The sequence below is a fragment of the Chiloscyllium plagiosum genome, unplaced genomic scaffold (assembly GCF_037043375.1).
Source record: "Chiloscyllium plagiosum isolate Xiang-an unplaced genomic scaffold, Cpla_swu_hap1 HiC_scaffold_13, whole genome shotgun sequence".
Taxonomy (NCBI): Eukaryota; Metazoa; Chordata; class Chondrichthyes; order Orectolobiformes; family Hemiscylliidae; genus Chiloscyllium; species Chiloscyllium plagiosum.
The window spans coordinates 11,499,489-11,509,635 of record NW_028270151.1 but is presented as its reverse complement, the minus strand read 5'-3'; the positions used below and the strand labels follow the sequence as shown (position 1 = coordinate 11,509,635).

General features: G+C 44.6%; 1 pseudogene; it reads left to right on the top strand.

Annotated features, from left to right (window-relative positions):
• Positions 1-8,417: 8,417 nt before the first annotated feature.
• On the top strand, positions 8,418-9,900 carry LOC148148240 (uncharacterized; annotated as a pseudogene).
• The last annotated feature ends 247 nt before the right edge of the window (positions 9,901-10,147 follow it).

Here is a 10,147-nt window from a genome sequence, read left to right as displayed (position 1 = left end):
GTAATGGCCACAACATCGTAGTCCCAAGTACCAATCCACGCCTTAAGTTCACCCACCTTATTTCTGATACTCCTTGCGTTGAAGTATACACACTTGAACCCATCTCTGTATCCGCAAGTATTCCCTGTCAGTGCTACCTTCTCCACAGCCTCCCTACATTCTTGGACATCCTGACAAATAGCTAGCCTACTTGCTGGACTACAAGTCCGGATCCCATCCCCCTGCCAAATTAGTTTAAACCTCCCCGAAGAGTGCTAGCAAACCTACCTCCCAGGATATTGGTACCCTTCTGGTTCAGGTGCAACCCGTCCTGCTTGTACAGGTCCCACCTTCCCCAGAATGCCGTCCAATTGTCCAAATACCTGAAGCCCTCCTTCCTACACCATCCTTGCAGCCACGTGTTCAACTGCAGTCTCTCCCTATTCCTTGCCTCACTGTCACATGGCACCGGCAACAACCCAGGTAAGTGGCGTTGGAATGCCCATCAGCCATGATTGAATAGCAGAATGGACTTGATGGGCCAAATGGCCTTATTTCCAGTCCTATGTCTTGTGGTCTTGTGGTCTTAAGAGAGTTGTACACTCAATCCTGCGGATGAAGTTGCTGCTGCTGGGGTCAATGGTGCTGAGAGTGACTACTAAAAGTGATAAAGAGGCTGTGAATCTCCTGCTATCAACATCATGAGGATTACCATTGACCAGAAACTGAACTGGACGTGCTTTATAATTCCAGTGGATACATGAACAAGCTAGATACTGGGAGTATTGCAGTGGGTCACTCACCTCCTGATTCCTCAAAACCTGTCCACCACCTACAACTTGGAGACAGAGAGGACTGCAGATGCTGGAAAGTCAGAGTCGATAAAGTGTTGAGCTGGAAAAAGCAGGTTAGGCAGCATCAGAGGAGTAGGAGAGTTGATGTTTCAGGTGGGGGCCTTTAATCAGAACTGGAGAAAAGATCCCAATTTGAAACATCAACTGTCCTGCTCCTCTGATGCTGCTTGACCTGTTTTCCAACTCCATACTTTATTGACACCGCCTACAACTGACAAGCCAGCACTGTGATGGATATTTCTATTTGCCTGGGTGATGCAGCTCCAATAACACTCAATAAGCTTGACACCATCCAAGAGAAAGCAGCCGCGTAATTGTCATCACATCCACGAACATAGCGACACTGGAGGAATGGCAATATGTTTCCTTCAGTGTTGCTGGGATTGCTGATATAACGTTATTTAGATTTGCAGCTAAAGGAAATGTGCCCTGAAAATTTTTGCTGAAGTCCTTGAGACTACTTTTATTGTACATTGAAACTATGCGTGACTCTTTCAGGAGAAATCATTATTGGACGGAGGGTCTTAATATTTTATTACTATTCAATAAAAATGTACCTCATAAAATTCCAAAATCAACATGCCTCTGTTCCCAGTAGAAATTAAACGTTGCATCTTCAGCACTCATATTCCCTATGTGGTCCTTTCTGAATTCTGGATGCATACTACACTTTTCTGTACTTTAGATTAGTTCCCCTTAAAGTAAAATTGATTGGATTTTGAGTTTACCCGCACCTGAAATTATAATAATCTGGTCCCACTAGTAGTTTCAGTTTAAATTTTCCTGTAAACATTTTTAAACAGAATTCCTACAGTGTGGAAGCAGGCCATTCAGCCCATCAACCTTCCAAAGAGCATCCTGCCTTCTCTCTCTATAACCCTGCATTTCTCAAGACTAATCCACCCAGCCTGCACACCCATGGACAATTTGCCTTGGCCAGTCCACATCTTACACAGGAGGAAACCCACACAAACACAGGGAGAATTAGCAAACTGTACACAGACAGTCACCCAAGGGTGGAATGTAACTCAGGCCCCTGGTGCTCCAAGGCAGCAGGGCTAATCACTGAGCAACCATGTCAACTAAACTTGTGTCATAAAATTGAAGCCTGGTGCTTCCCAAAGTTTTTCTTTATTTCTTTACTTTTCTGCCATTGTGTTCTAAGTTTATTGTGCGCAGTTCTGGTCTCCTTTTCTGGGGAAGGATGCTCTTGCTCTTGAGGGAGTGCAGTGAAGGTTAGAAGGTAGAACATAGAACAATGCAGCGCAGAACAGGCCCTTCGGCCCTCGCTGTTGCACTGACCTGTGAACTATTCTCAGCTCGGCCCCCTACACTATCACATCATCATCTATGTGCTTATCCAAGGACTGTTTAAATCTCCCTAATGTGGCTGAGTTAATTACATTTGCAGGTAAGGCATTCCACGCCCTTACCATTCTCAGGGTAAAGAACCTGCCTCTGACATCTGTCTTAAATCTATCACCCCTCAATTTGTAGTTATGCCCACTCATACAAGCTCACGTCATCATCCTAGGAAAAAGACTTTCACTGTCTACCCTATCTAATCCTCTGATCATCCTGTATGTCTCTATCAAATCCCCTCTTAGCCTTCTTCTTGCCAATAAGAACAGGTTCAAGTCTCTCAGCCTTTCCTCATAAGACCTTCCCTCCAGACCAGGCAGCATCCTGGTAAATCTCCTGTGCACCTTTTCCAATGCGTCCACATCCTTCCCGAAATATGGGTACCAGAACTGTACACAATATTCCAAGTGTGGCCGCACCAGCGTTTTGTATAGTTGCAGCATGATATTGGAACTCAATCCCTCTACCAATTAAGTCTAACACACCATATTCCTTCTTAACAGCACTATCAACCTGGGTGGCAACTTTCAGGGATCTATGTACGTGGACTCCAAGATCCCTCTGCACATCCACACTGCCAAGAATCTTTCCATTGACCAAGTACTCTGTTATCCTGTTATGCTTCCCAAAGTGCATCACCTCACATTTAGCTGCATTGAACTCCATTTGCCACCCCTCAGCCCAATTCTGCAGTTTATCCAAGTCCCCCTGCAACCTGTAACATTCTTCCAAACTGTCCACTACTCCACCGACTTTAGTGTCATCTGCAAATTTACTAACCCATCCACCTATGCCTGTGTCTAAGTAGTTTATAAAAATGACTAACAGCAGTGGTCCCAAAACAGATCCTTGTGGTACATCATTAGTAACCAAACTCCAGGCTGAATATTTTCCATCAACCACCACTCACTGCCTTCTTTCAGAAAACCAGTTTCTAATCCAAACTGCTAAATCATCCTCAATCTCATGTCTCTGCATTTTCTCCAACAGCCTACCATATGGAACCTTATCAAAGGCTTTACTGAAGTCCATGTATATCACGTCAACTGCCCTACCCTCATCCACATGCTTGGTCACCTTCTCAAAAAACTCAATGAGGTTTGTGAGACACGACCTGCCCTTGACGAAACCATGTTGACTATCTGAAATCAAGTTGTTGCTTACTAGATAATTGTAAATCTTATCTCTTATGATCCTTTCCGAAACCTTTCCTACAACAGGAGCAAGGCTTACTGGTCTATAATTACCTGGGTCATCTCTACTGCCCTTCTTGAACAACATTTGCAATCCTCCAGTCCTCTGGTACCAAACCTGCAGACAATGATGACTCAAATATCAAAGCCAAAGGCTCTGCTATCTCCTCCCTGGCTTCCCAGAGAATCCTTGGATGAATCCCATCTGGCCCAGGGAACTTGTCTAATTTCACTCCTTCTAGAATTGATAACACCTGTGCGTAACTAACCTCAATCCTTTCTAGTCTAATATCTCGTACCTCATTCTTCTCCTCTACAATATTATCCTTCTCCTGAATGAAAACCAATGAGATATGTTTGTTTAGTATCTCTCCGATCTCCACAGGGTCCACAATAAAGAAAAGAGATTGACTGGGTTAGGATTGTTTTCGCTGGTGTTCAGACCAATAAGGGGAATCTCATAGAGACTTATAAAATTCTAACAGGACTAGACAAGGTAGATGTAGGGAGGATGTTCCTAATGGTGGGTGCATCTAGAACCAGGGGTCACTGTCTGAAGATTCAGGGTAGACCATTTAAGACGGAAATGAGGAGACATTTCTTCACTGAAAGACTGATGAGCCTGTGGAATTCATTACCACAGGAAGTAGTTTGAGTGAATGGGTTCAAAGGTTATGAGAAGAAAACAGGATTAGACTGTTGAGTTCAATGATCAGCCATGATCATGATGAATGGCAGACCAAGCTCAAAGAGCTGAATTGCCTCCTCTTGCTCCCCTCTTCTATGTTTCTATGCTTCGACATTTTAGTTTATTTTTTCTGTGTTTTAAGATGGCATCAGAGAGTGATGACACTATCCATCTCCTTTCACTTGTCACAAAATACACATGACAATAAATAAATAAATCTCCTCTAGACCTGCTGCATTTGCTCTTAAATCCATGTTCCCTGGTCATTGATCCCTCCACCAAATGGAATTGTTCCTTCCTGCCTACCCTGTCTGGGGCTGTTATAATTTAATACATCTCAATCAAGTCAACCCTCAGTCTCCTCTGCTCCAAGGAAAACAATCCCAGGCTATCCAGCCTAACTTCATAAATAAAACTTTCTAGCCCAGGCAACAGCTGCCCTAGTAAATCTGTACCGCACCCTCTCCAATGTTATCACCTGCCTCCTACAGTGTGGATTTGAGAACTGCACATAGCGGTCTAGTTGTGTCCTCAGCCATTTGATCCCTTTAGCCCTGAGAACTAGGTCTAACTCCATCTCAAAAATATTCACTGTTTTCGCCTCAACTGCTTCCATATGCTCACTACTCTCTTGCTGAAGAAATTTCTCCTCATCTCAGTCCTAAATGATCTATCCAGTATCCTTAGACTGTGAGCTCTGATTCTGGATTCCCTAATCAACAAGATCATTCTTCCTGGGTTTACCTTGTCTAGTCATATTAGAATTTTATGCATTTTTATGAGATTCCTCCCTCATTGTTCTAAACGAGCTGGTAACAACTGCAAGAGTGATGCAGAGCATTGAATATAATAGTTGGGATGCCACATTACAGCAGTACAAGACATTGGCAAGGTCACATGGTCGTGGGCGGCACGGTGGCACAGTGGTTAGCACTGCTGCCTCACAGTGCCAGAGACCCGGGTTCAATTCTCGCCTCAGGCGACTGACTGTGTGGAGTTTGCACGTTCTCCCCGTGTCTGCGTGGGTTTCCTCCGGGTGCTCCGGTTTCCTCCCACAGTCCAAAGATGTGCAGGTCAGGTGAATTGGCCATGCTAAATTCCCCGTAGTGTTAGGTAAGGGGTAAATGTAGGGGTATGGGTGGGTTGCGCTTCAGCGGGTCGGTGTGGACTTCTTGGGCCGAAGGGCCTGTTTCCACACTGTAAGTAAACTAATCTAAAACATTTGGAATACTGCATGAAATTATGGTTATCCTCCTGTGGAAAGGATGTATTAAACTACAAAGGATGCAGGAAAATAATTTAAAAGGATATTGCTGGGACTGGAAATTTTGAGTTACAAGGAGAGGCTGGATAAGCTGGGGAACTTTTCTCTGGAATGTCAGAGGCTGAGGGTTCAACTTACTGAGGTTTATACAATCATGAGAGGCATAGATAAGATGAATAGACAAGTTCTTTTTCCAAGGATAGGGGAATCCAAATCTAGAGGACATTGGTTTAAATTGAGGGAGAAAGATTTAAAAGGGTCCTGAGGGACAACTTTTACCCTCAGAGTGTGGTGCCTGTATGGAATTAGCTGCCAGAGGAGATAGTGGAAGCTGGTACAACATTTAAAAGACGTGGACAGGTACATGAACAAAAAAAAGATTTAGAGCTACATGGGCTAAATGTTGGCAAATGGATTAGTTAAGTTAGGAATAACTGGTCGGAATTGACGAGTTGAATTGAAGGGGCTGTTTCCGTGCTTTATGACCCTATGACTCCATGAGAAGAGGTAAAAGATGTACACTGACAGTGTGAAATAAACTTGGAGGAGGTTAAAGCTTTACTATAAATGTGTGGAACAGACAGATGAGGAGATGGGTTTGAAACTCCCACAGTAATAGATATTTGGGGTCTGGGGGGGAATAGTGGTGGAATGGATGAAGTTAGAGATCATGCATTCACGAAAAAGAAAACCAGTAATTTCATTATTCTTAAATATTATAATCCATCTGTGAGCTACTGATAAACCAGTTTGAAAACATTCTCTGTTGAAATGATGGTTGAATTAGCATTAAACACTGTTGCTTCTTTTCCCTTGTTAATACAAAACATTAGGTGAAGTTCAACAGCTTAGAATTCCCTCCTGAGTAGCTCAGGGTTAAATGTTGTGTGTTCCCATTCATATTGAGAAGTTCCTGATTTGACCCTTCATCTGCACTGAGTTAGTTGATCGCAGCAAGAGCAGATGTTTGTCCATCACAATTGCCCTGATACTCCTGCGTTAGGAAGGAAAAAGAAAATCAGCTGAAATTTTTACCATTCAGTGTGTTTAATGGCTTGGCAAACTCCCCCTCTCTTCTTTTGATATCCTCCACTAACCTGACACCACTCACCATTATTACAAAGATACCTCATATTTGAATTTCTTGAGGGCTTAAGTTTTGAAAGACTGTAGAGAAAATATTGATTAATTGTAAATTTTATGTCGATATTAGGTTTCTATGAAAGGCGTCATTGAGCGATCACTGTAGACACTGGATGGATTTTTCTTAATAAGACTTCCCAGAAATCTCGTGGCGAGTGATAACTCTGTCCTGAAGTCATAGAGCTGTAACAGCAGAGAAACAGACCCTTTGGTCCACTTGTCCATGCTGACCAGATATCCTAAATTAATCTAGTCCTATTTGCCAAGATGTGGCCTATATTGTCCCAAACCCTTTCTAATCATTTACCCCCTCCAGATGCCTTTTAAATGTTGTAATTGTACCAGCCTCCACCATTTCCTCTGGCAGCTCATTCCATATATGCACCACCCTCTGTGTGAAAATGCTGCCCCTTAAGTTCCTTTTAAATCTTTCCCCTCTCACATGAAACCTGTACCCTCTAGGTTTGGACTCCCATACCCAGGGGAAAAGACCTCGGCTATTCAACCTATCCACTCGGTTCTGTTGTAGAGCCCTGCTATGGCTATTTGAACAGTTGTTGAATGGGGAGTACTTTCATCTTTCAGAATTAGTTGAGGAGCAAGCAACCTCTAAGGGAGACCTACCCAGCTTGAACCCTCTCATTTCTAGAAATCACCCTCTTGTTGAGCTCAGGATGAAATCTGTTTGATCCTCTGGAAGAGTGTTTGAGGAAGTATCTCAATATGTATCTTCTGAGGAAACAATGCCTGCCAAGGTTTCAAAGACAACTGTGCACAATTAGCAACTTGATCACATGGACTGGAAGATCAAAGTGACAGATATTGGACCATTCCATGTCTTATTGCTTTTGCCTTCAAGGATTAGCCAAAGATCTTTTCTTTCAGAATGTGAATGTCTGCAGAGAGAAATCCATTACTTTTTCTCTTTTCCGAAAGGGGGAGGGGTATGTGTGTATGAGAGAGAGAGAGAGCGAGTGTGTGTGTGAGGTCGTGTATTGTGCAGTGGGTTACCTGTAGTGTGATATTAACCCAAGGTCCCGTTTAAGGCCATCCCCACGGTATCAAACTTGGCTATCAGTCTCTGCTCGGCCACTTTACACTATTGCCTGTCCCGAAATCCGCCTTGGATGATGGTCACCTGAAGGTCTGAGACTGAATGTCCCGGACTGCTGAAGTGTTCCCCAACTGGGGAGGGAGCACTCCTGTCTGGTGATTGTTGTGCGGTGTCCATTCATCCATTGTTGTACCATCTGGGTTGGTCTCGCCAAAGTACCATGCCTCAGGACTTCCTTGTTTGCAACATATGGGATAGATAGCGTTGGCTGAGTCACATGAGTACCTGCTGCATACATGGTGGGAGGTGTCCCCACGTGTAATGGTGTTACCTGTGTCGACACCCTGACACGGCTTGCAGCAGCTGCTGTGACAGGGTTGTATGGTGTTGTGGTCGATGTTGTCCTGAAGGTCAGGCAGTTTGCTACGAATAATGATCTGTTTGGTGGTTTTTTTAAAGACAAGAAGTAGAGGTGTAGGGAAGGTCTTGGCAAAATGCTCATCCTCATTGATAATGTGTTGCAGGCTGCGAAAAACGTGGCATAGGCTTTCAGCTCCCGGGAAGTGCTGAACAATGAAAGGTACCCTATTGGTTGCAACCTGTTTCCTGAGGAGGTTATTATGGTTTCTCACTATGGCACATTTGAACTCGCGGTTGATGAGTTGAGCATTTTATCCTGTTATTATGAGGGCATCCTTGAGTACTTCCAGGTGCCCATCACATTCCTCCTCGTCTGAACAGATCCTGTGTATGTGCAGGGCTTGTCTGTAGGGGTTGACTGTTTTAGTATTTGGGGTGGAAGCTAGAGAAGTGTAGCATCATAAGGTTATCCGTGGGTTTGCAATAGAGTGAGATGCTGAGGTGCCCATCTTTGATGGAGATGCACGTGTCCGAGAATGAGACAGATACTAAAGGTAACTCATTGATATCACTGTGTAGTTGTTTCAGTGACTTCTCGTAATGGGTCCAGAAGAAGAAAATTTTATCAGTATATATCTGGTGTATAGTGTTGGTTGGAGGTCCTGTGCAGAAAAGAAGCCTTTTTCCAACCTGTGTGTGACAATATTGCCATATTAGGGTGCAAATTTGGTCCCCATGGCTGTTCCGTGTGTCTGGATGAAGAACTGTTTGTTAAAGGTGCAAACGTTGTGGTTGAGGATGAAGCGATGAGTTGTAGGACAGTGCTTGGAGATTGGCAGTTGTTGGTATTGAATACTGAGGCTGTTATCGCAATGCCATCATCGTGGGGGATGCTGGTGTTGATTGCTGATGTGTCCATTGTGACGAGAAATGTTCCAAATTCGACTGGTCCGTGGGTGACAGGTTTCTGTAAGAAATCTGCAGTTTCGCGACAGAAGCTGGGGGTCCTCTGTGCAACGGATTTCAAGATGTCTTTGACATGTTGGCCTTGTAAAGCCAACACACCTGGACATCCTATCGCATCAGGCAATGAGACCCTGTGTGAGAACCTCTCTGGCTTTGATAAACTCATGATGCTACATTTCTCCAGCTTCCAACCAAAGCATGTTAAAACAGCCAGCCCCTACAGACAATTGGTCCACATACACAGGATCTGTTCAGATGAGGAGGAACGTGCCGGAAACCTGGAAGTACTCAAGAATGCCCTCATAAGAATAGGGTATAATGCTCAACTCATCGACTGCCAGTTCCAACATGCCACAGCGAGAAACTGTAATGACCTCCTCAGGAGACAGAGACGGGTTGCAACCAATACGGTACCCTTCATTGTCCAGTACTTCTCAGGAGCTGAAAAACTATGCCATGTTCTTCGCAGTCTGCAATACATTATGGATGACGATGAGCATCTCACCAAGAAATTTCGTACGCCTCCACTTCTTGCCTTTAAGCAACCACCAAACCTTAAACAGATCATTGTTCATAGCAAACTGCTCGGCCTTCAGGACAACATTGATCACAACACCATACAACCCTGTCACAGCAGCCACTGCAAGACATGTCAGAGTGTCGACACAGGTAACACCATTACATGTGAGGACACCTCCCACCATGTACGCAGCAGGTACTCATGTGACTCAGCCAACATTGTCTATCTCATTTGCTGCAGGCAAGGATGCCCTGAGGCATGGTACATTGGCAAGACCAAACAGACACTATGACAACAGATGAACGGGCACCGCACAACAATCAACAGGCAGGAGTGTTCCCTCCCAGTCGGGGAACCCTTCAGCGGTCTGGGACATTCGGCCTCGTACCTTCGGGTGACCATCCTCCAAGGTGCTCTTCAGCAACGCAGAGTGGCCAAGCAGAGGCTGATAGCCCAGTTCGGTACCCATGGGGATGGCCTCAACCAGGACCTTGGGTTCATGTCACACTGCAGGTGATACACTACCATACACACACACACACACACACACACTCCCTCTCATACACACAAACATATACCAGCCACACTCCCGCTCATGCACATACCCTCTCGCAGGCTTATACCCCAACACACTGACGCACATACTTTAACAAGCTTATACACACACTCTTGCAGATGCACTCACACCCACACGCACACATTCACATACAGACACTCCGCCCTGCCTCTCCAGAACGTGCACACATACATGATTATGGGGTGAA